Genomic DNA, 27,901 nt, shown 5'->3' on the forward strand with positions numbered 1-27,901 from the left:
ATTTTTCATTCATTTGCAAAGAGGATTGTTTTGTTATTAATTATACCTAGTTCATTTTTCCCTATAGAAATGTAACATTAAAAGACTGGTTTTACATCATATCACATTATTTTAATGTTGACCATACCTTTTTGTAAATTAAAAAAAATTGAATCTCAATTGTTGGGGACTGCTCAGGACCCTGAACAAAAGAGGACCCCGAAACCTTTACCCTGGACAAACCGGAAAATTCCATTACCAGCTTTGCTTGACCTGAGGCACAGGTGCCCTTGTGACAAAGGAAATAGCCAAACTCAAGAGGTAAAAGTAGCCCAGGGCAGTTAACTAAGAGACGCCATTAAGCCCCCCATTAAGTAGAATACCTTCCTCTACCTTGTGCATTCCTCCTGCCAGATGCTCCTGCCAGATAAACCCTTGCCTTCCTCTCCCCACTATTTCTCAATCTACTCTTGAAGAATGTTGTAAGCCCACCTAATACACCCCGAACCTTTCCTTATTTGGTCTGAGAAGACACTTCCCTGATGATTGACAACTTATGTACCAACCCCCTGCTAAGAAAAGTATAAAACCAGCGTGGCAGTTAATAAAGTGGCCCTTGATCGGCATGTGTCGTCTTGGGCCCCCTATTTATTATCCTCACTAGTTTTATTTCAGGTCGGAACCGCTCACAGAACCCACCCAATTAGGAGCCCTTTCCACTGCTGTCTCTCCGCGGGCCGGAGAGATCTCCAGGGGAAAGCGCACTCAATGAGAGAGAATTTCAAATCTGTTCCTATTAGATGTCAGTCATACAGTATTCCACCACCCATCCCCCCACCAGTATACATTTTCCAGCACCGATGTTCCCAGTTTTCCTCCCACCTCCCACAACTATACCCTGCCCTCAGCCTGCCTCTATAACAGGCATGCTTCTTCTCTATTTCTCTTTTTCTTGAAGTGGAGTCTTTAGGGTTTTTGATGCATATTATGAAGGCATTTAAAACAATAATTGTTTTACTTTTTATCCCAGTTTGAGGCACCTTTATTTATATTTTATGCCTCATTAATGTGCCTAGGGCTTTCAACAGTATGATATATATATATATACATATATATATATATTAGTGATGATAGTGGACATCTTTGTCTAAAATCTGATCTTTAGAAGAAAAGACTTCAGTTTTTTTCCATGAGTAATACGTTAACTGTGAGTTTATTATAGTTGGCCCTATGTTAAATATATTAAAATTAATTATGTTCCCAGTTTGTTCATAGTTTAACCATAAAGAAATGTTTAAATATTTCAAAGAATTTTTCTGCTTCTATCGATATAATAATGATTTTCAGCTTTCATTTCTACATGGTATATTATCTCAACTGTCTTTTGTATGTTAAATCAAACTTGAACTCCTAAAATAAATCTTACTTGTTTATACATATAGTTCATTTAAGGCATTGTTGAATTCAGATTTTTAATATTTTAAGAATATTTAAATAGTTTTTTTTAAATTTTAATTTTATTGAATCACCATGAAAAAGTTACAAAGCTTTCAGGTTTAAATCTCAGTCATAAAATGATCAAACCCTCATCCCATCACCAGTTCACATGTTCCACCACCAAGAACCCAAATACACCCCCTCCCACCCTCTGCAACTGAGTGGCTAATGATCTTCACTTGATTCTCTCTATACTTTGAATACATTCAATATTTCAACAGAGAACTCACTATTATTATTTGAAATTTTCCCCCAACAATCAAACCTGCTGAAAAGGCATCATTTGATAATTTGTTTCCCATTGCTAAGAATGAAGATAATATGAGCTCACGGCCACGCGGTTTTGGATTTCTGATATTTTAGCTCAGTTCACAGTCTAGATGCATTTCTATAAGAAGCCGTTGGGTGCCAAAATAGGTTAGAAGACCTCCCAGATCATAGTCTTTAAGGAGCAGAGGAGCCATTTCATGCGTGGCTGCTACGGATCTCATCTGGGCAGAGTGTGCCGGTAACACCCCCTTCCCATGATCCTGTGCGCCATGTCACTGCAAACTCAAACCTCCAGGTTGTGAGTTCTAGAAGATGGCGGATGCCATGTGGGTGCTGCTAATGCTGCTGGTGCCACTGCCATCTCCCCCGCAGAAAGAAAGGGTTGAGAGAGAAAATCCTTTCCCCTCCCTGGGTGGCATGGGGTTGTAGCTCAGTTCACAGTCTAGATGCATTTCAATAAGAAGCCATTGGGTGCCAAAATGGGTTAGTAGACCTCCCGGATCATAGTCTTTAAGGAGCAGAGGGGCGGTTTCGTGCGCGGCTGCTCCAGATCTCATCTGGGTGGAGCAATAAATGTTTATAAGGAATATTGATCCATAATTTCATTTTTCCCTGTCTATCTGGTTTTGGTGTCAGAGTATTGGTCTCATAAAAATGATATGGGATGATTTATCTATATTCAATAATTTGGATGAGCTTGAGAAAAATAATTTATCTTTGAAGGTATGGTAGATCTCACTAGTACAACCATTTTGACCTGAACTTTCATCCTAACTCTTTTGGGAAATTGCAAGTTTTTCTATTTTCTATAATGTTTCTGTTTCTTCTATGCTTCTCTATTTAGCAATGTACTGTAATTCATAGTAGTCTCTTATGGCCATATGTATTTCTGTAGTATCTATTATAATATGTCACTTTTTATAGTATTATTTACTAGATTTATCTCTATTTCATTTGTCATTCTAACTTATATTTAGCCACACATTTCTTCTTTCAAAAAAACCTGCTTTAGGTTTTCTATTGTTTTGTATATCTGTATCCCGCCCACGCTGCAGCTCCAGGCAAGCTACCTGTGCATATTCAATATGCCAAAAACAGTAACAATAAGTCTCACAATGGAGATGTTACTGGTGCCCGCTCGAGCAAATCGATGAACAAAGGGAGGGCAGTGCTACAGGACCATTCTATTTTATTCATATTTTTCCCACTTGCTTTATTCTTTCCTCGGTTTACTTGTATTTCACCTTTTTAAAAATTTCCCTAGTTATTTATTATGTGAGAATATATTATTTTTTTGTTTTGGTGATGTGAAATATGCCCATATTGATTATGAACTTAGAAGTTTTGCTTTGTTCCAATAATTCTTATGACTCATAATTCTATTATTACTTGTTTCCAATGACTTATTTGATTTTTCTCAGTACCAATAGTTATCCAGTAGCATGTTGTTCAGTCTATACATGTAGAGCTAACCCCAAATATCTTGTGAAGGTTAATTTTACCATAGCATTGTGATCTGAAAATATACACACTTAATGTCATTTCAATCTTCATAACTTTACTGAGAACACTTAAGTTTCACAAATGTGATTTGTCTCAGAGAATGTGACATTTGCAATAGATAAAAATATATATTGAGGTTCTGGAGGTAGAGAATGCAATAAATTTTTATTGAACTATACTCTGATAAGTCCTCACTTATCGCTGTTTTTCCATATTAAAATTTTGTCTGGTCGAATTATAGTAAGAATGTAGCGCAAAATCTCCTACTATTATCATGATTATGTTTGTATATTCCTCACAATTCTGTTAGCTTCTCTGCATATTTTATTGATACTTTATTTACTGTACACATTTTGAAGAATTTTAATTCATTTAGGGTTATTAATTTGCATAATACAAATATAATTTCCACCCATATATTATATATTTTATTGAAATAGCTTTTCTAAGTATGACAATATGTGCCGTATTAGTCTACCATTTGTCTACAGAACTGTTTCCCAAACTTTTACTGTGTTCATAATTAAAGTTGAAGAGTTTTTACCTTCTTTCAGATTAATTTTTGTAACTTTGTGCCTTTTGATGACAAACGCAGAGAGTTCAGGCCACTGATATTTAGTGATTAGTGAATAGACTTAACTTGTCAGTTAAAGAGCATGTCCTATGGACTTAATTTGATGACAGCTAGAATTGCATGTTCTCTTGATGACAGGCAATTATTTGTGGCCTATGGTTATTTTATAACACTAAAAGGCACATTTTGATGCCAGGCATTCATTCAAGTTGCCTACTTTCAGTCTGATATAAACGGGAAAGAGATGCATTCATTTATAGATATACCATAAGTCATTTAATTCCCAATTTATAAACAAAAACCTTGGGATAGGTGAAACTCACCTTGGAAATTTGCCACTAGATGTTGGTTTTTCTAAAAAGGGTAAGATATGGAATTTCCCAGCAAGGTTACCTGAACCTGAAGTTTTCCTGATTCAGGCTCATGAATATTTTGTCCTATATTGTCTCTTGCCTACTGTTTTGAAGCTGTCAGGAGTTAGAACTGTCAAGCTTTGATATATGGTTCTTGATTTACTCTTTCCAAGGGCAAAGTTTCACATGCTTTAGAATATTATACATCTTGACATCTGCTGTCTACTCCAACCTGCACCTCTTTCTCATGCTGGGTTTATGTGTCTTTGTTTTCTGTTCATCTGGATTGTTGCTAAATGTACAAGAGAAGGCTTCTTCTTTTGGGGAGGATATCCATCTGATTTCTTGGATTCTCATTGCCTTTTTCCCTTAGAAAATAATACAGGATTCTGTATCTAGTTATTTTTTATGTGAACTTTTCTCGGATCACAGAAGAGGGAGCCCAGAGTTCCCTTATATGACCATCTTTATCTTACATTTTTACCACTTAGAATACTTTGGGAAATGTCTGACCCTCTAAATTACTGTGGAACATAATTTATCATACAAACTATTACACTAAGCATAAAATTGGTTGTATTTAAAATATTACCAGGAGAGTAAGTTAATAGCAAATTAAATTTGTGATGCTTATTCCGTGTATTGTAAAATATGAACATCTGAGGGGCCAGGGCGATAGTACACCTGTTAAGGCACTTGCCATGCCTGTGTAAGACCCATAGTCAATCTGCAGCATCTTCTAGTCCCTTGAGCACCACCGGAAGTGATTACCTTGGGCAGAGCTAGAAATAACCTCTGAGCATCGCCAGTTGTGGCCCAAGGAAAGGAACCAAAAATATATCAACACCTGAGATAATAGCTTCAGAATTTCTCAACAATTAATGACTAGAATCTTCATTTTCATTGATGAACAACACAGTAGAATTGTAGGTCTATAAATTTACACCGATATGCATTCATTATAAACATCACAAAGGTTTTGGTATCGTATCATTTCTTTCTTGAGATAATTTAAAATTATTTTAGGCACCATGATTTGGAATATTGATAATGGCAGGGTTTCATGAAAAGCATGTTACAACACCACACCTTTCAACAGAGTCTTGGCTTCCCTCCACCATGTCCCAATGTCTCAGCCGCCCCCGTGTCATATTCCTGTATCATATTATTTCACTCTCAGAATAATAATTCATTCGAGTTAACCATTACAATAATGAACCAACACAGTAAATTAACAGACTATAAAATGAATGCAAAAAATCCCTGCATTTCATTTACCAAATTAAAAAATATGTATATATTTAAATTATGTCTGGAAATATCAAGTAGGAATAAATTTAATCAAAGGAAGTAAAAGACTTACACATTAAACATATAAATAATAATTTTTAAAAGAGAAAAGTTAACCAGGCAATAGAAATAAATATTCAGTGTTTATAGATTGGAGAAATTAAATTTACATTGTAAAAATGAGTATACTAATTTGTGCAGCCACACACCAGCAATGGGGTCTTGAGGACCCCATTTTTCTGCCCTCTGCTCTTGTCTACCCCCCTATTCCAGGCATTGGTCCATGATTTCATTAGTCAATCCTCCAAATCAAAAATGGCAAGGACCAGAAAATATTACTATACACAACTGGTATATTATGGGCAAGTAGGTTGTGGTATTCCTATTTTCTAGGCAATATAAAGTCTTAAATCTCAGTTAACTCAGCCAAATAACTAGTTAACAATTTGGCGAGGCAGGGGGTGTACTCAGATAACACTGCTGAGAAGCAAAGGTGATATTAGTACTCGTCTATAAACAACTCAACAGAAAAGTTCTCAAGTAACTGGGAATATAAACCTCTACCTCATTAACACCCACAAAAACTCAAAAAAGAATGGGAAACTAAGGGAGACAGCTGCAGTCTACTTTCAGTGGGCTGCTACAATTAGTGGTTTTCAATTTCCTTACTGTTCCTTGTGCTGTAGTGTACCAATTAATAGGGGAAATACCTTTTAAAAATATCACTTATGTTTTCTTGGGGTAGATTTCAAAAGTGACATCACTAGGTCAAAGGAAGCTCAATTATTTCATTCATGAAATATTTCCATGCTTATTTTTTATAGAGATTCAACCAATATTCCCACCTACAGTGCGCAAAGTTTACTTTACTTGCAAGTCCCTACCAGCATTTGTTATTTTCTGTTCTTTTCATGTGCTTAAGTCTCACTAGTGTGAGGTGATTACCCATTGTTTTGGTTTGCTTTTGCCCAATAATAAGGGATGAAGAGGCCTTCATCAGAGACATTCTGGTAACCTGTATGTCTTCTTTGACAAAGCATTTGTTTGGCTCTTCTATCCATTTTTCTGTATAGTAAAACACTTTTATTTATAGAATAAGAAAAGAGAGAATGTTCAAGAGAAAATCTTGGCTTCTCCAGAAGAGAACCAATAGAATAGACATCAGGTGGAGATGTGGGCCACACGACTAGATTAGGGAAGCACCTCCATCCATTCTTGAATGAGGTTATTTGATTTGCTTTTGTTGCTCTTTAGCTTGTGTAGGTACTTTATATTTATTGGGTAATAACAGTTTTTCAGATTTGTGATAAATGTTTTCTGTAAGTCCACAGGATGTTTTATTGTAGTCACTGATTCTTTCGCAGTGCAGGTGCTTTTATTTATTTATTTTTGGGGGAGTGTTGGAGGTCACACATAGCTATGCTTAAGGCTTCTTCCTGGATTTTTAATCAGAAATAATTTGAACCCTTACTAGGTGCATGCAAAGCAAGTGCCTTACCCACTGTACTGTCTCTGCCACCTAGAAGTTTCTTTGATTAATATAGTTTCATTTGTTTATTTTTGCTTCTGTTTACTCCATCAATAGTATTGCTTAACTTAAAATGCCTCTATAATCAATATAATGTAGTTGTCTACCTAACTTTTCCTCAATGTTTTATGAATTCTGGTATGAAATAGATGTTTTTGTTTTCTTTCTTTTTGGGGAGGAAAAGCACAATCAGAATTGCTCAAGTGTTACTACTGGCTCTCTGCTCATGAATGACTCCTGGTAGTGCTCTGAGTACCATATGGGATGCTGGGGACTGAACCCGGGCTAGCTGCATCCAAGGCAAGCACCCTATTCACTGTATAATCCCTCCACCTCTAATATAGATGTATTAAATTCATCTTTAAGTTTTATGTATATTGTGAGATATGGACACAGACTGATATTTTTGCATAAGGCTAACCAATTTTCTTAACACTATTATTGAAGCTTTCTATTCTTCATTTCATATTCCTAGATCTCTTGTAGAATATTTGCTACCAATAAATATATATGAGGCTGTGTCTTTGAGACCTTAGTTCAATTCCATTGGTCTGAGAGTCGCCCTTTATCCAGTAATACAATTTTTATTTCTATAGTCTTATATTTTAATATTTTAATTTATTTAAGAGAAGTCGCCCTGCTTCTTTTCTCTCAGAATTTCTTTTCAGTTAGGGCTGTTCATTATTCCATGTACATTTTCTCAGTATTTGGTTCATGCCCTTAAAAATGCCATGGAAAAGTTTATGGGGATTGCGTTGATTCTGAATAATGCTTTGAGTACGGTGCCATTTGAACAATGTTAATCCTTCTAAATCATGAACAAAGGATGTGTTTCCACTCTCGTATGCCTTTTATTTCTTTTAATTGTGATTTATAGTGCTCTTTGTATAAATCTTTCACCTCCTTTGTTAGGTCTATCCCCAGATCCTTGCTTTTCAGGAGCCAAAATTTTGAATGGTATTGTTATTTTATCACTCTCACTCCTACTTCATTGTCTACACATATAAATCTCATGATTTCTGCATATTGATTTTGTAGCCTGACACTTTAATGCTTAGTTTTATTGTTTTTGTGATTTTATTTTTTGGGAGAATGTTATTTTCTTAGTATAATATGATGCTAGCTAAATTTATTTTTCTGCTCTGGATTCCCTTATAATTTCTCTTTTCCATAATTGCTTTGGAAAAGACTTCCAGATTATGCTGAATAATAGTGTCAAGAGGGGCAATTGTGTGTGGCATCAACCTCAAAGGAAAGACATTTAGTTTTCCACCATTCATTGTAATTATAGTGCACATTTGTCATAAATGACCTTCACCATATTAAGGAAAGATACTTCTATATTATGATAAGACCTTCTTAAATTGTTTCTCTGCATTTATTGGTATAATTATATGATTTTATTTTTCTTTGCACTGATCTGGAATATCATACTCATTGATGTATATACTTAACGATCCTCACATCTCTGAGATTAATCACAATAGATCATGCTACAAAATCCTTTGGATGTATTGTTGGATGCATTTCATTAAAGTTTCATTCAGGATATAAACATCCATGTTAATCAAAAATGTTGATCTGTGATTTACTTTTTTAGTTATGTGCCTATTTTCTTTTAGTGTCAGGGTAATATTAGCCTCAGAGAGACTGGTAGGTTCCTCTTATTTCAAGTTTCAGGAAAAGCTTTAGAATGATAGTGAAAAAATGTTCTCTTTGAATCTTTGGAAGAACTCTTGTTAAGACCCTTTGGTCCTGGACTTTTGTGTTGCAGGAGACATTGGACTACCATTTTGATTTCCTTGTTAGTTATTTGCTGGTTCAGATATTGCTTCCTCCTTGTCTTGGGATATAAATACAGAATATATATGGAAAAACTTGTCTTTGTAATTCATGGAATTTCAAAAATTCCCCCATTTATGCAGGTTTTTAATTTTCATGGCATATAATTTTTCAGAGTAATCTTGGATGATATATTGAATTTCTGTCATACTTGTAAAGCTTCCTCTTTCATTTATTTACCAGGTTTATGGATTTTCTGCTTTTTGAGAGACTAGATAAGGCAGTGTTGATTTTGAGTATTTTTAAAAAATAAAGCAGCACTTCATTTTGTTGATCTTTGATATTTGGGATGGATCTCCATTCTGTAAATTTCCACTTTAAGTTTTAGAGTTTTATATTTTCTATTTTCTACTTACATTGAACCCTCTTTGTTGTTTTATTTATAGCTCTAAGATGTGTAATTTTGTTATATATTTGGATATTTTTTGTTTTATAATGAAAATTTGCATTCCTATGAACTCATAAAATAAGATTTGCTTAGTGCCATAAGTAATGGAAATAGTATATTTATTCTCATGTGTTGCCAGAAATATTTGGCTTTGTTATTTAATTTTTGATGCTGTAATGTCATTTAATTTTCAAATATTTATGTTTTCTTCATTTTTTTTAATTTCAAATTTCAAATCATGGTCTGAGAAGGCATTTGATATAATATTTATTTATTATTTTATAAAGACATATTTTGTGTCCTAGCGGAGATATATCTTGGAGTATATGCCATGTACAATTGAGTATAATGTACACAAAAATTTATATATATAAAAGTCTGGGTACAATAGTATCTAGGTCTATACATATAAACTAGGCCCATTTTCCACTTGTTTTAAAGCCAATGTTTCCTTGTTGATATTTTGTCTAATAATTTATCCAGTGATAAGAAACTCATATTAAAGTCTCCTAATATTGTATTGCTGTTTATACCTTTCCTTAGTCAAATTTAGCAGAGGTTTTATACAGTTTGATTGTACTTTTTTGAATTTAATCAAGATACTTATATACTCTATATTCTTAAAAAATATTAAAGAACTGTTATTTACACACTTATTCATAGTTGAGTTTTAGTCATGCAATACATCTGTGTAACTCCTACCTACCAATAGTGTCAAATTGCCTCCTAAAATGGTCCCATGTTACCCCCCATTTCCATCCTGAAACCCCACCAACCTGCCCTTTGGACAGATATATTTCTAAGTTCAGCTTGTAAAGTTTGAGTCTTTTGATTTCAGTGTTGTTCACTCTGTGGTTTGGATATTTGGCGTTTTTGATCAACGTTTTTAAAAAAATAATTTATTTTAATGACTCTCCATGAGATACAGTTACATATTCACAAACTTGCATCATTCCTTAGCAATCACCTTTGTAGATTAGTCACGTGACCTGGTCCCCATTGCTTCTCATTTGCCTATTCTCTCCATCCCCTCCACTTTGTCCTTCTTTCTCTGCCCTAAGGTCTGTGATCAAGGTTGAACTGGACATACTACCATTATTTTTTTAATTTTTAAAAAAATTTTATTGAATCACCATGAGATAGTTACAAGCTTTCATGTTAGGGTTACAAACACACAATGATCAAACACCCATCCCACCACCAGTGCACTTCCCCACCACCAATATCCCCGGTATACCACCCCCTTCCCACTCTCCCCATTCCTCCATGGCAGACAATATTCCCCATACTATCTCTCTACTTTTGGGCATTATGGCTTGTAACACAGACACTAAGAAGTCATCATGTTTGGTCCATTATCTACTTTAGGCACACGTGTCCTATTCCTACTGATTCCTCCAGCCATCATATTCTTAGTGATCCCTTCTCTATTCCATCTGCCTTCTCCCCTCCACTCATGAAGCAGGCTTCCAGCTACGGGGCATTACTCCTGGCCCTTGTATCTACTATCCTTGGGTGTCAGCCTCATGTGATTTATTCTATACTCCAAAAATGAGTGCAGTCCTTTTATGTCTGTCCCTCTCTTTCTAACTCATTTCACTTAGAATGATACTCTCCATGTCTACCCATTTATAAGCAAAGTTCATGACTTCATTTCTCCTAACATATGAATAGCATAGTATTCCATTGTGTAGATGTACCAAAGTTTCTTTAACCAGTCATCTGTTCTAGGGTACTTGGGTTGTTTCCATATTTTGGTTATTGTGAACAGTGCTTCAATGAACATATAGGTACAGATGTCATTTCTTCTGCATTTTTTTGCATCCTCGACATATATTTCCAGAAGTGGTATTGCAGGGTCATATGGAAGCTCAATTTATAGTTTTTGAAGGACTGTCCATATTTTTTTCAGAAAGGCTGGACCAGTTGGCATTCCCACCAACAGTGAAAGAGAGTCCTTTTCCCCCACATCCAAGCCAGCACCGGTTGCTTTTGCTCTATTGAATGTGTGCCAGTCTCTGTGGTGTGAGATGACATCTCATTGTTGTTTTGATTTGAATCTCCCTGATGACTAGTGATGGAGAGTATTTTTCATGTACCTTTTGGCCATTTGTATTTCTTTTTTGAAGAAATGTCTATTCATTTCTTCTCCCCATTTATGGTGGGATTGGAGGTTATTTTCTTGTACAATTCTACTAATATCTTGTATATCCTGGATATTAATCCCTTATCAGATGGGCATTGGGTAAATATTCTTTTCCATTCTGTAGGCTCTTTCTGTATTTTGGTCATTGTTTCTTTTGAAGTGCAGAAGCATCTTAGTTTGATGAAGTCCCATTTGTTTATGTTTGCTTCCACTTGCATGGTCAGTGCTGTTTTGTCCTTAAAGATGCTTTTATCTTCAATGTCATGGAGAGTTCTGCCTACATTTTCCTCTATGTACCTTATAGATTTGTGTCTAATATTGAGGTCTCTAATCCACTTTGATCTGATTTTTGCACCTGGCATTAGACAGAGGTCAGAGTTCATTTTTTTGCAGGTAGCTATCCAGTTTTCCCAGCACCACTTGTTGAAGAGGATTTCCTTGTTCCACTCACATTTCTTGCTCTTTTGTAAAAGATTGAGTGGACATACATTTGGGGATATATTCCACTCTGTTCCATTGGTCTGCAACTCTGTTTCTAGTCTAATACCATGCTGTTTTAATTACTTCTGCTTTGTAGTAGAGTTTGAAGTTGGGGAAGGTGATGCCACCCATCTTCTTTTCCCCAAGGATTGCTCTAGCGATTAGTGGGGGTTTATTGTTCCATATGAATTTCAGGAGTATTTTGTCTATTTCTTTGAAAAATGTCATGGGTATCCTGATAGGGACTGCATTAAATTTGTATAGTGCCTTGGGCAGTATTGACATTTTGGTGTTTATTCTCCCTTTCCATGATCAGGGGATGTGTCTCCATTTCCTAGTGTCCTCTTTTATTTCTTGAAGTAGTGTTCTGTAACTTTCCTTGTATAGGTCCTTCACCTCTTTGGTTTAGCTGGTTCCATGGTACTTGATTTTCTGAGGTACTATTGTGAACGGTATTGTGTTTTTAATGTCACTTTCTTCTCTTTCATTAGTTGTATATAAGAAAGCCATGGACTTTTGGGTGTTGATTTTGTAGCCTGTCACTTTATTATATTGAACTATTGTTTCAAGGATCTTTTCTGTAGAATCTTTAGGGTTTTCTGAGTATAGTATCATATTGTCTGCAAATAGTGATAGCTTGAACTCTTCCTTTCCTATCTGGGGCATACTATCTTTACAACATTGCATTCCATCATCTAGTTATTCTAAGTAAAACTTATAAGATACACCATCCTGTGTTTATGCTACTTCATTTGGCTTACTTTCTTTTGATAAAATGTTTATTTAATAATTCACATATGTATACAAGATGTGTTCTTGCTATTACATTTCTCAAATCGTTTTAATAGCACTGTCACTGTCATCCCATGCTCATTGATTTGCTCAAGTGGGCACCAGTAATGTCTCCATTGTGAGACTTGTTGTTACTGTTTTTGGCATATTGAAGACACCAGAGGGAGCTTGTCAGGCTCTGCCGTGAAGGTGGGATACTCTCAGTAGCTTGCCGGGCTCTCAGAGAGGGACGGAAGAATCGAACTTGGGTCTGCTGTGTGCAAGGCAAATGCCCTACCCACTGTCCTACATTCCTTGAATTTTATACACATACAGTCAGAATACTTTTAATATTAAGTAGTCATTATAAACAAGCCACTTAATAGTATGCTTGAAATATTTGAGGAATTATCAAGCAGAGAACACAATACCTTTTTTATCTTTGACCATCAATATCTTCTCTTTAGTAGGTTGTAGTCTGTGTCTAGAATTATAGCAGGAATTTGTGAAAATAAAGAAAGAAAGTATGTAATCTTTGTTGTCATTGAGCTCGCTTAAAGTCTGAAGTCCATGAGATTCATGAAAAACTGTAATAGAGTTATATTAAGGAAACAAAAGATTATTGTAAATAAAAGGTTAGTGCAAGAAAAATTCATAAAAAGGCCATTGTACCTGAATGGTTAGGGAAAGTCATTAACTAATTTTTGAATCACTACTTATTAACCTTTAATTTTTTGCTGTACATTTCTTTAAATTGAATCACCATGAATGTAGGATAATGTTGGTTTGCCCTTGACTCCTGGCTGCTGGGAGCTTGTGTTTGTTAATTGCTCCCTAACTGTAAATTACCTTTATCTCTTCATCAGTCTCTGACTTGTAAATATTGTCTTTCTCTTCTCCTTAATGTCCCTTGCTTGGTTAGTTATTTCAGAGCAATTGCTTTTTGTATGGATACAGGAAGACAGTCAAGAAGACAAGTCTGTGGCTTGGGAGTTGATTGACTCCAGATGATATACCTCCTGGACATCTGCTCTCTAAACTTAAACCTCAGTTGCCCTTACTTCCTAGATCTCCAAAAGCAGGGTCCCAATGAGTGATTGATGGGCCCAAAACAAGCAGTGAGCTGTGAGCTACCCTGGCATTGAAATGTGCCTTAATGCTTAACTATAAGTTAAGAGCTTGATCATGGACAAATTATGTCATGATCCAAAAGTAATAACTAGATTTGGACCCTGCTGGGGTTAGGAATGATTGGTTCTCCCTGATCACTGTAGGTCTGAGTCTTTAGTGAGATATTCCCTGGAGAGTCACACATTAAGCCTAAAAGTGTCTATTACTGTGTCCATACAGCATGGTAAATATTAGGAAGTATAATTAAGTATGTTAATTACGTTGCTGCTCTAAGGAGAGGAGAAACACACCTTAAGGGCTCTTTTGCCCCTGTGGGCTACAGGTGGTCTGGAAGTCTGGAAAAACATTTTTGATCACACTTCCAATGGGGAGGCATGGTTGGGGCGGGCATGGTGAGAGAGATTTAAAAAGAGCAGCTGCAAGGAGAAAGGGAAGGTTGAAGGAGAAGGATAGAATAGAGGGAGAGACAGGAGATGGATACAGCAGGAAGAAAGAATTGCATGGTTAGAGATAGACACATAGAGCGGGGGTGCTGGAGAGAGCTGGGAGAGATGGGAGATTAAATAAATGGCAACTAATCAGCAATGAGCTTAACCCTCGTTCTTCCTTCGTCCATTCAAAGCAACAGCCATCCTGGGTGGAGAAGCAGTTTGAGAGCACCGAACGCGGGTGGCAAGAGAGAGCCACCTGGAGAGCCCTCGAACATCCCCACGCACGTGAGGAGTTTACACAGCTCTGCTAGAGTGAGATTTTACACATGAGATACACAGGTACAAAGCTATTCATGATTGGACATCAGTCATACAACATTCCAACACCCGTCTTTAAACCAGTGTAAATTTCCCACCACCAATTTCCCGACTTGTTCTCCGAACCCCCACCCCACTTCCGCCTTCAGTCTGCCTCTATGGCAGGCACTTTTCTTCTCTCTCTCTCTCTCGATTTGTGCATTATGGTTAGCAATAAAGGCACTGAAAGGTAATCATATTTGTTCCTTTACCTACTTTCAGCATGCAGTTTTTATATAATGATCATATCCAACTATCATTGTCATAGTGGTCCTTTCTCTATCCCAACTGCCTTTTTCTCCTCCCAGTACTTGAGGCAATCTTCCAACAATGTACCAATTCTCTTGGCCCTTGTTTCCACTGTCCTTGGTTATTAGTTTTTAATTTGCTTGTTAGCCATATGTTTGTTATCCTCAAAGAAGTGAAGTGTCTGTTCAGTTTCTCTCCCCAGTTTTTTTATGGGGCTTTGGGATTTTGTGTTAATCTTTCTATATCCTTGACATAAATCATTTTTCTTATGACTTGAGTGCAAATATTTTATCTCACTAAGCTGTCATATAGTTTTAGTCCATGTTTCTTTTGCCATATGGAAGCTTTATAGTTTTATTGTAGTCTCATTTGTTTAGCTTTGATTTTGTAACTCTTGCCATTGGTATCATTTCACAGAAGACTTTGATATCTAAGCTTTTTACTGTTCTGCTCATAATTTCCTCAATGCACTTTATAGATTCAGGTATTTTATCTCAAGGTGTTTTATCTACTTTTAGTTGAGTTTTAAATAAGGATTCAGCTTTATTTTATTGCATGTGGTTACCCAACTGTTGAACGGGGTGTCTATATTCTATTCCATGCTCTCAGATCCTTTGTCAAAAATTTACCATTTGTTGAAGAGGCTGTGGGCTGGGGCGATAGCCCAGTGGGTAGGGTGCTTGTCTTGCATACAGCTGACCTGGGTTCGATTCCTCTGCCCCTCTCGGAGAGCCCAGTGAGTTATCAGGTGTATCTCCCCTTCAAGATGGAGCCTGGCAAGCTACCCATGGCATATTTGATGTGCCAAAAATAGTAACAACAAGTCTTACAATGGATACATTACTGGTGCCTGCTCCAGCAAATCGATGAGCAACGGGATGACAGTGATAGAGATACAGTGAAGAGGCTGTCTATATTCTATTCCATGCTCTGAGCTCCTTTGTCAAAAATTAGTTGACCATATTAGTGGGGCTTGCCATGGATATTATATTCTGTCCCATTGCTCAGATGGGTCCAGTACCACAGTGCTTTGTTTACTATGACTTTGTAATATAGATTCATGTTAGGTATTAAGATGACTCCCAGTTTCCTGTTCTTCAATATGGTCTTAGCTATGCATGAACTTTTATGATTCTACATAGACTTTATAATTGTTCTAAATCATTGAATTATGTTGTCTGAACTTGTATCAGGATTACATTGAACTTAGGTAAGATGGTCATTTTAACAATATTGGTAAGATGACAATTTAAGTAATTGATTTTGACAATTTAGGTAAGATGGTCATTTTGACAATATTGGTTCTTCCAATATCAACATTGATTCTTCTGGTCTATAAGTCTGGAATACTCCTCTATGTCATTGATTTTCTTCAATTTATATATTGAATATTTTGAAGTTTTCAGGATGTGTGTCTCTCATCATTTTTTAATTTTTTATTTATTTATTTTTAATTTTTTGACTAAAGAATCACTGTCATCACCTTTTAAAAAAAAGTTGATTTGGGTTTCTGAAGCCGCTCCCCGCCCGCCACGTGCACCCCGTCTCCTGAACTGGCTTTGTAACTGCGCACATCCTTCAGGTACGAGGACCATCCCTCAGCCACGCCCTGCCATCCCCCCCCTCAACAGGAAGACACTGGGGGCGTGACCTGTGTCTTAGTGGGCGTGGTCTCAAAGTGGGCGTGGCCTACTTTCGGAGCGGCTGCTGCTAAAGTGGCTGCAGTTATTCTTTGCTACCTCAACTCAATCAGTACTGTGTATTTCTTTGAAAATTCACTTTTGCGATCTCAAACACTTACGCAAAATAGCCATTAGCTTAGTCTGACACTATAAAAGCTGTCAGTGAATAAGGGAAGTTTAGCACAATCGGAGCCCCTTCTTCCCACAAGAAGGAAGAGGAATAAATAACTACAAAGTTCCAACTCTATACTTCTGTAACAATATGAAGAAGCAGCGAAAATTCCCTCCGTGAAGAGAGGGAGAAGAAAAGATTCCAGAAACATCAACAGGGGCTACTCACATCTACGACCTCTCAGATAAACAATTCAGAGAGGAAATGTGGAGGAGAGTCGACAAACTCCAAGCAACCGTGAAACAGACATCCAATAAGTTAAGGGAGGAGATGAATGAAGCGCTGGAACAGTCTACCAAGAAAATCCAGGAAGAAATGAGAGCCGAAATTTCAAACCTTCGAACGGAAGTCTCACAAATAAAGGAATCAGTAGATGAAATAAAAATCTCAATAGATGCCCTCAACAGTAGAATGACTACAGCCGAAGACAGAATCAGCGACCTGGAAGATGAGCTGCAGAAAGCTTATAGACAACAACAAATCATGGCCAAAGACCTCAAAATGGCTATAGAACGAATCAGAGCCCTGGGGGATGACTTCAAGAGGAAAAACATAAGAATCACTGGAGTACCAGAACCACAGGGAAGTAACCCCAATGAAAAAAACACAGTCAAAGACATCATTGCTAAGAGATTCCCAGAGCTGGAGAAGGCAGGCATCCAGATACAAGGAGTCCGAAGAGTACCAGCAAAAAGAGACCCGAAAATAAAAGACCCCAAGGCATATCATAGTCAGAATGATGGATACCATGGATAGAGACACAATTCTGCAAGCAGCAAGGTCAAAGAAGGAAATCATATACAAAGGAGCACCCCTCAGATTTACAGCCGATCTGTCAGAAGAAACCCTCCGAGCCCGAAGACAATGGTGGGACATAGTGAAAAAACTCAACGAAATGAATGCCTCACCAAGAATACTTTATCCGGCTAAACTCTCACTCAGACTCGAAGGAACCATACACTATTTCTCAGATAAACAACAGCTCAGGAACTTCATAGACTCAAAACCAATCTTGAAAGAAGGTCTAAAGGGCTACTGTAAGACAAGGAGGAGCCCCATAAGATCAACAAATCCCACAGAAAGAGGACACAAAACCCCATCACAATAATCTCTCTCAATGTCAATGGCCTAAATGCACCTATCAAGAGACACAGAGTGGCAAAATGGATCCAAAAATTAAACCCAACATTCTGTTGCCTGCAAGAAACACACCTGAACAAACAGAGTAAACATAGACTCAAAGTTTAAGGATGGAAAACAATCCTGCAAGCAAACAACCCCCTTAAAAAAGCTGGAGTGGCCATCCTGGTATCCGACAACATAGATTTTAGGATGAAAAAGATCAAAAGGGACAGAGAAGGTTATTTTCTGTTTATCAAGGGATATGTACAACAAAAAGAAATCATACTCTTAAATGTATACGCTCCTAACGAACGACTGGTTAAATATTTAAAACAACTCCTAACAGACTTCAAAGAGGACATCACTAACAGCACAATTGAAGTCGGAGAATTCAATACGGCCTTATCGCCTCTAGATAGATCGACAAGAACAAAACTCAACAAGGAAACACTGACTCTGAAAGAAGAAATTGAAGAAAGAAGCCTAATAGACCGATACAGGGACTTACACCCCAAAAAGAAAGAATACACATTCTTTTCCAGTGCACACGGCACATTTTCTAAAATAGACCATGTACTGGGCCCCAGAACATACCTCAATAGAATCGGAAAAATAGAAATTGTATCAACCATCTTTTCAGACCACAATGCGCTGAAGATAGAAGCTAACCACTCACAAATACGGAAAATCAAATCAAACACCTGGAAATTAAACAATTCAATGTTGAACAATGAGTGGGTCAGGAAGGAAATCAAGGAAGAAATCAAAAAATACTTAGAAACAAATGAGAATGAAGACACAAGCTACCAAAACCTAAAGCCATGTTAAGGGGAAAATTTATAGCTCTCCAAGCATTCCTCAGAAAGGAAGAAAGGGCCCACATAGATAGCTTGACTTCAAGACTCAGGACCTTAGAAAAGGACCAGAAAAAGGAACCCAAACCAGACCGAAGGAAAGAAATAATAAAAATTAGAGCAGAAATTAATGACATCGAAACCAAAAAAACAATCCGAAAGATCAATGAAACAAAGAGTTGGTTCTTTGAGAAAATAAATAAGATTGATAAACCGCTAGCAAGTCTCACAAAGAAATAAAGAAAGAAAACTCTATTAAATCGAATCAGAAATGAAAAGGGGGACATCATAACAGAAACCAGTGAGATTCAAAAGATCATTAGAGACTACTTTGAAGGTCTTTACGCCACAAAAAAGGAGAACCTAAAAGAAATGGATGGATTCCTTGATTCCTACAATCTCCCAAGACTGAAGAAATAAGACCTGGAATACCTGAATAGACCCATCAATGTTAAGGAAATTGAAACTGTAATCAAAAACCTCCCCAAAAACAAAAGCCCAGGGCCAGATGCTTTCACTGGCGAATTCTTCCAAACATTTAAAGAAGACCTGTTGCCTGTTTTTCTCAAACTTTTCCAGGAAATTGAAAAAAACAGGAATTCTCCCAAATAGTTTCTATGAAGCACATATCTCCCTAATACCAAAAGCAAACAAAGACACCACTAAGAAAGAAAATTACAGACAAATTTCCCTGATGAACAACGATGCAAAGATCCTCAACAAAATACTAGCAAATAGGATCCAACAACTCATCAAAAAGATCATACATCATGAACAAGTGGGATTCATCCCGGGGATGCAAGGATGTTTTAACATCCGGAAATCAATCAACATAATCCAGCATATCAACAAAAGTAAAGATAAAATCCATATGATCATATCAATAGATGCAAAGAAATCATTTGACAAGATCCAACATCCTTTCATGATGAAAACCCTCGCCAAAATGGGGTTTGGGGGAACTTTCCTCAAGATAGTCGAAGCCATCTATCACAATCCTACGGCAAGCATTATCCTCAACGGGGAAAAACTAAGGGCCTTTCCTCTGAGATCAGGCACAAGACAAGGATGCCCACTCTTACCACTCCTCTTCAATATAGTACTGGAAGTACTTGCGATAGCTATTAGACAAGAAAAAAAGATTAAGGGCATCCAGGTAGGAAAGGAAGAAATCAAACTATCACTATTTGCAGACGATATGATACTATATTTAGAGAAGCCTAAAGCCTCTACTAAGAAACCCTTAGAAACAATAGACTTATACAGTAAATTTGCAGGCTACAAAATCAATACCCAAAAATCCATGGCCTTCCTATATACAAACAATGAGACAGAGGTAAGGGACATGAAAAAAGCAATCCCGTTCACAATTATGCCCCAGAAAATCAAGTACCTTGGAATCAGCTTAACCAAGGAAGTAAAAGACCTCTAGAAAGAAAACTACAAAACCCTACTCCATGAAATCAAAGAGGACATGAGGAAATGGAAACATATACCCTGCTCGTGGATAGGGAGAATCAATGTTGTCAAAATGGCAATACTCCCTAAAGCACTATACAGATTCAAGGCGATCCCTATAAGGATACCCATGATATTCTTCAAAGAAATGGATCAAGCAATCTTAAAATTCATATGGAATAACAAACATCCAAGGATAGCTAAAGCAATTCTTGGGAAAAAGACAATGGGAGGCATCACCCTCCCCAACCTCAAACTTTACTACAAAGCAGTAACAATTAAAACGGCATGGTACTGGAACAAAGGCAGAGCCGTAGACCAATGGAACAGGGTGGAATATCCCTACACACAACCCCAAATGTATGATCATCTAATCTTTGATAAGGGAGCAAGAGATGTGAAGTGGAGCAAGGAAAGCCTCTTTAACAAATGGTGCTGGCACAACTGGACAACCACATGCAAAAAAATGGGTTTAGACCTTGACCTGACACCATGCACAAAAGTCAGATCAAAATGGATTAAAGACCTCAACATTAGACCACAAACCATAAGGTACATTGAAGACAAGGTCGGCGAAACCCTCCACGATATTGAAGATAAAGGTATCTTCAAAGGTGACACGGAACTAAGCAATCTAGTAAAAACAGAGATCAACAAATGGGACTACATTAAACTAAAAAGCTTCTGCACCGCAAAAGATACAGTGACCAGAATACAAAGACTATTCACAGAATGGGAAAGGATATTTACACAATACCCATCAGATAAGTGGTTGATATCAATGCTATATAAAGCACTGGTCGAATTCTACAAGAAGAAAACATCCAACCCCATCAAAAAATGGGGCGAAGAAATGAACAGAAATTTTACCAAGGAAGAAATACGAATGGCCAAAAGGCACATGAAAAAGTGCTCTACATCACTAATCATCAGAGAGATGCAGATCAAAACAACCACCAGATACCACCTCACACCACAGAGACTAGCACACATCCAAAAGAACAAAAGCAACCGCTGTTGGAGAGGATGTGGGGAGAAAGGGACCCTTCTACACTGCTGGTGGGAATGCCGACTGGTTCAGCCCTTCTGGAAAACAATATGGACGATTCTCAAAAAATTAGATATTGAACTCCCATTTGACCCAGCAATACCACTGCTGGGAATATATCCCAGAGAGGCAAAAAAGTATAATTGAAACGACATCTGCACATGTATGTTATCGCAGCACTGTTTACAATAGCCAGAATCTGGAAAAAATCCGAATGCCCCAGAACGGATGACTGGTTGAGGAAACTTTGGTACATCTATACAATGGAATACTATGCAGCTGTTAGAAAAAAGGAGGTCATGAATTTTGTAGTTAAGTGGATGGGCATGAAAAGTTTCATGCTGAGTGAAATGAGTCAGAAAGAGAGAGACAGACATAGAAAGATTGCACTCATCTATGGTATATAGAATAACAGAGTGGGAGACTAACACCCAAGAACTGTAGAAATAAGTACCAGGAGGTTGACTCCATGGCTTAGAGGCTGGCCTCACATTCTGGGGAAAGGGCAACTCAGAGAAGAGATCACCAATTATAATGTAGTCGAAGGCCATGCGGGGGAAGGGTGTTGCGGGCTGAATGAGGGCTAGAGACTGAGCACAGTGGCCACTCAACACCTTTTTTGCGGGCCGTAGAAGCTAAATAGAGAGGGAGAACAGAAGGGAATGCCCTGCCACAGTGGCAGGGTGGGGTTGGGTGGAGATGGGATTGGGGAGGGTAGGAGGGACGCTGGGTTTACTGGTGGTGGAGAATGGGCACTGGTGAAGGGATGGGATCCCGAACTTTGTATGAGGGAAGTATAAGCACAAAAGTGTATAAATCTGTAACTGTACCCTCACGGTGATTCTCTAATTAAAAATAAATAAATTAAAAAAATAGTATTGGTGATGGGAATGGCCAAAAAAACGTTGATTTGTAGGTACTTTAATTTTTTAAATATTCTTTTAAATAGGAGAACTCATCAATTTCTCTTTCCCTTCTTTTTCCTCTGACTCATTACTCATATATAGGAATGCAACCAGTCTTTGTGCATTAAGTTGTAGCTTGCCCCTTTGCTGTGCTGATTTATTCTTTCTATTAGCTCATATATGTTCTCTTTGAGGTATTCAAACTATATCATCATATTTTCTGTACCTATGTACAGATAATATGATTTACTTTTTCCAGATTTCTATACCTTTAAATTATTTTACTTGTGTGATTGCTGTAGCCTGGACATCTAAAACATTATTGAATAAAAGTGGAGAGAGGGGATATAGTTGTTCTGTACTTGATTTCAGTTGGAATACTTTCAAATTTTCACCATTAAGAACAATATTGGCTATGAGCTTTTTAAATATTTCAATCACAATGAGATAGAGCATTACAAAATGTTCAAAATTGCATTTCAGTCATATGATGTTCCAACACCCATCCCCCCACCAGTATAATTTCCCAGCACTAGCTTTTCTTCTTTCCCTCCCAGCCCTTCAAGCCAACCCTGACCCCCGCCTGCCTGTATGGAAGGCACCTTTCTTTTCTCTCTCTTTCTCTTTCTCTCTCATTTTAGGTATTTTGGTTTGTGATACATGAGTACTTGTCAATGGTTGGTCAAGGGTGTGGGAGATGGATGGTAATTAAATACAGGAGGATCCAGTATGACAATACTAGCTGGAAATTATCACTCTGGACAAGAACTAAGTGTTGCAAGTAGTTAAAGGATATACAAGATAACCTTTCAGCATCTGTATCACAAACCATATGTGCTCTTTTAAACAAGGGAGAGGGCAAACACAGTCTCTCGGTATCTAAAATTATGCAGTTGAGTATCTCATCTTTACGGAAATTGCAGATTTCAGCACATCTGGAGTGCAATGAATAAGCCTTGACCTGGGAAAACCATTTTTATGATCATAGTATCTCAGTCTGCCAGATAAGTATATCTATGGGATTTTACAGATAACAGTTATTAATTCAAAAATATTTTCTTCAACACCTCCAATTTTTGAAGGCTTTTTCCATTAATGGATATTGTCAAAAGCTCTATCATTATCAATTGATATAATTTTATTATTTTTATCTTTTCTTTAACTGATGTGGTGTATTATGTCATTTGATTTGCATGTTTTGAATCACCCTTGCATCCATAGATAAAACCCACTTGCTCAAGTATGTTTTTTATTTTTATGTGCTAATGGATTTGGTTTTTCTAAGATTTTGCTGAGGATTTTTGCATCAAAGTTCATCAGGGAGATTGGTCTGATATTTTCTTTTTTTGTAATATCTTTGTCAGCTTTGAATGTTAGTGAAATGTTAGCTTCTTAGAAAGTGTTAGGAAGAATTCTATTTCCCCTGTTGGATTGGAAAAAACTTAAGGATCAATATCATTTAGTCTTTTCTAAATGTCTGATAACACTCATCCATAAATCCATCTTGGCCAGGACTTTAATTCTTGGGAAGATTTTTAAACACTATTTCAATTTCCTACTTGTAATTAGCCTGTTCAAGCTCTGTCCTTCATCATCATTCAGTTTTGGGATGCTTGGAATTTGTTTATTTCTTCTAGACTCTCTAGCTTAACAGAGAAGAGTTGTACATAGCAAGTTCTTATGATGTCTTGGATTTCTGGTGATTCTAATGTAATTTATCCCCATCTTTTTTGATACAATTTATTTGAGCACTTTTTCTTTATTTCCTCATGAGACTAGCCAATGGTTTGTCTCTCTTATTTATATTTTGAAAGAACCAGCTCCTGGTGTTGTTGATTATTTGTATTGCTAATGAGTCTAGATAAAAATTTGTCTACTTTGAGTAACATATATATACACACATATATATATACACATATTAATATATCTTTGGGGACTGGAGAAATCAGATAAGGCACTCACCTTGCATACAGCTAAACCCACGTGCAAACTCATGTATCTTCATATCTTTTTATGTTCCCTTAAGTTTGCCAAGAGTAATCGCTGAACACTGCAATGTGTAGCTCAAAACAAATCAAAACTACATAACAAAAAAAACGTTAGTTTCATTGATCGTTGATTGATTATTTGATTTCTTTAGCATTATTTTCTGCTCTAAGTGTTGGTATATTCTTTCTTCCCCTTATTTTAGGATTACTTTTTATTTTTTTCTAGTTTTTAAAGCTGTAAATGTAAGTCATTAATTTGAAATTCTTCCTAATATACAGCTCTTGATATGTCACATAGATTCTGATATTTTGTATTCTCATTTTCAATCCATTTAAATTATCTTTTTTATTTCTTCTTTGATTTCCTCTGATCTAATAGTCATGTAAAGAGTACATTCTTTAGTTTCCAATTAGAGTTTTCCCACTTTCTTTCCATGCTTAATTTGTAACTTTGTTTTCTGGGGAAATAATTGGTTTGATGATAATTTTTGTAAATGTGTATGTATAAATACATATGTACAGGAATTATAGCCTAAGTTTTCGGTGGCAGTGAGTCATTGCATGTATGTTGATCACATCAAGAAATCTTCCTTTATATTTCTTGTTTAGGGTTGGAGAGATAGCACAAGTGTTCATGCATTTGAGTTGTTCATGATTACTCCCAGCTTGATCCCTGGCACTGCACATCTATATGCAAAGAGACAGTAGTGATTATGCAGGGATTTTATAGATTTGAAGAAGGGATAAAAACAGCTTCAGAGAAACAGATGTTGCATCCATTTATTGCACCAAATTTGGTATTGCAGAGAATATGAAATTTTATAAAACAAATGTCAAAAAGCAAAAGTGACAAATCCGCAAAGAAAAATGTAAACAAACTACTTCAAACCACTAATCTCCTTGAATATTAATGAACTGAACTGTCCTATTAAAATACAAAGACTGGCTGAATGGGTCAGGAAACAGAGTCCCACCTTTTGTTTCTTTCAGCAAATGCACTTGGAACTTGTAATATTAAAGAAAAAAAGCCCAGAGTGACTTTATTGAGAATAAACATGTAAATTGGAGGACTATGGTGTTCTCTCAAATAGGTGAAATGCATTCTTGGCACTCAGGAGGATCTCAACCTCCACCCAATGGAGCACAAAACCATCACTCCCAACAGGAAATGTTTCACTGGGAAAGTCCTCTGTCATAACTATAAAATATTAATTGTCACAGCCTGCGCGGCCAACTTGAACCTCAGCCGGAGAGAGGGAATGAGGGTTGAGTGGGCTAGGGATGATTGCATGCTATATACGGCATACAGCAAGTTTATTGAAATCCAAGCAGGTTTATATAGTCTTAGCTTAGCAATGATCAGCAGGTTACATAAGTGGCATAAACATTATTAAGTGGTGAGAGCATCTTTATTTTTGCCTATCTTACTTGTTTTTCGGTTCCTTCTCTCAGCCTTGAGAAACATGGGAAAGCAGATGTGGCCTTGAGCATGGCCATGGCAGACACGAGCCAATCCTCCCTTCAGCCTCCTCTCGAGTCCAGCTGCCAGAGCATGGTGGCCCTTCAACTTTTCTCTCGAGGCAGGTCGCCAGAGCATGGTGGTCCTTCGACCCCCTTTCCAGGCTGGCCGCCAGAGCATGGTGGCCCTTCGGCCGCCTGTCAAGGTTGGCTGTCAGGGGATGACTCACCCTCACGCCACGTTTCTCCACACTCATTCCTGTTTACAGGAACTAAGGCAGGGGGTGCCCAGGCCCTTCCCCAACAATTAATAAGGTACAAATATAAAAATATAAATGAGGAACAAATAAATAAATTAATGCTGTTTTTATTTAGACCAGGTTTGAATATGAGTAAATTACAAATTTGATGGCATGAATCTCATACTGTTCTGGAAACATGGTAAGTGGGCTATATGCTAAATATGTGGTTATCACTTGCAACAATTCTGTGGATCACCTCATATTTTGTACAAAATTAACTACCAAATCCTTATTTTGATTTTGTCAGCATACATTTAAGGGAAGAACTTAGAGATTACATCTCAATTTGACACTTTACTTAAAAAGTAATTAATAGAAGAGAAACAGAATTCACATCATTTTAAATTTTGTTCAAAATACAATATTCTGGGCCTATCCTGCTCAAAGAATTTCATGTTAACAAAATTTACAGTTCATTCCTATGTATATAAATCTAGACCAAGAAGTTCTGAGAAGAGTCTCTTGAATATTGTCTACCAAAATATACTGTTTTCATATTTAAAACTAAGAGAAATTTATGCAAAACTACATTTTCTAAAATCAAAGGAAGTTTTTCTTTTCTGGAGGGGGCACAATCAGTGATGTTAAAGGCTTACTCCTGGCTCTAACTCACTTAACAGTCATGACAGGCCTCAGCAACTAAGTTCCAAAGATCAAAGCCATGTTTGCTGCATGCAAGGCAAGTGCCCTATCTATTGTAATACTGTTATAGCACACAAAGAAACTTATTTTATCCAAAGTTTAATTTTCTCTTTTAACTATGTTACTTGATTTTATTCTCACAATTTTCTCTAGACAATTATTATAAACATTGTTATTCTTTGATTATGTATCACATAACTAATTAGTTTAACTTAAAGTGGTGTTAATGATAGACTATGTAAGTGAGCTTTCTATACTTATCATTTATATTAAGGGAAATGAGAGGATATGGAGGCAGAATAATATTTGAGATATTTGGGTGCCACACATAATACATCTGGGAAGTTACAGTTTATGATAACCTCACTGTCACTTACATTCACACTCCCTATCTACAAAATTTGTGGTAAAAAGGTCAAAACTGGATTTTTAAAGATTGGACAGGAGGGGGCATAAGGACATTGGTGGAGGCAATGTACTGTTCAGTGGTGGTGGTGTGCAGTGACTTTATGCGTCAACATTATAAGCTTTAACATTATTATAAATATGTTACATGGGCTAGAGCAATAGTTAAAGCAAGTAGGGCATTTGCCTTGCATGATGACGATCTGGGTTCAATCCCTGGAATCCAATATGTTCTCCAAGAATGCCAAGAGTAATTCCTGAGTGCAGAGACAGGAGTAACCCCTGAGCATCTCCAAGAGTGACCCATAAAGCCAAAAAATATATGACATAGACTATAATTTTCGGGTGGGTTACACTTGGAAATGCTCAGGACTTGGACTACACTCAAGGATCACTCCTGGTTGGCTCAGCAAACCATATATCTTTCTGGGAATCAAACTCGGGTTGGACTTGTGTAAATCAAGCACCCTATCCCCCTGCCCACTGTATTGTTGATCTAGCCACACTAAAGTGTTTTTAAGAATATAAATGTATAGTTCAGGCACAACTACAGTAATAACCTTGAGCGTTGCCTGCATGACTACTACTTCACAGAATCTTCTCCAAAACTAGCAACTATTAGATTAGCGTTCCAATAGAGCATGAATTCTGCAGAGCCATCAAGGAGCCCAGGAAGGATGCTATATCCTAGCCTGAAGGCACAGTTAAGAGAGATACAAAGGTGAACATATTGTAGTCTTAACATCACCCTCCACTGCTGGATACTCAACAGTGTGGCTGTGTGAGATTTCTTTCTACTCCACACTGAAGACACTAATATCACAGTGGAAGTTCAAAATCTTATGGTTCCCATCGCCTCCTTTAGGGGCTGAATTAAAGGCACCCTTAAGGGGGTCAATAAGAACATTTGACTCAGAGATTAACAGACACCATGGGGATACTCTATAAAAGTCTATGAAGTCCAAGGGCTGAAGATAATGGTCCAGAATACTCTAACAACTCACTCAATTCTATAATCTCTTAGATAAATACTTTAGAATTACTATGATGCAGATGTTTAATGAGCTCAAAGAAAC

General features: G+C 37.0%; 1 non-coding gene across 1 annotated transcript; it reads right to left on the reverse strand.

Annotated features, from left to right (window-relative positions):
* Nucleotides 1-22,877: 22,877 nt before the first annotated feature.
* Nucleotides 22,878-23,042, reverse strand: LOC129400262 (U1 spliceosomal RNA). The gene has a single exon (XR_008627569.1). It is a non-coding gene; the product is annotated as a U1 spliceosomal RNA (small nuclear RNA).
* Nucleotides 23,043-27,901: the final 4,859 nt, after the last annotated feature.

The sequence above is a fragment of the Sorex araneus genome, chromosome X (assembly GCF_027595985.1).
Source record: "Sorex araneus isolate mSorAra2 chromosome X, mSorAra2.pri, whole genome shotgun sequence".
Classification (NCBI taxonomy): Eukaryota; Metazoa; Chordata; class Mammalia; order Eulipotyphla; family Soricidae; genus Sorex; species Sorex araneus.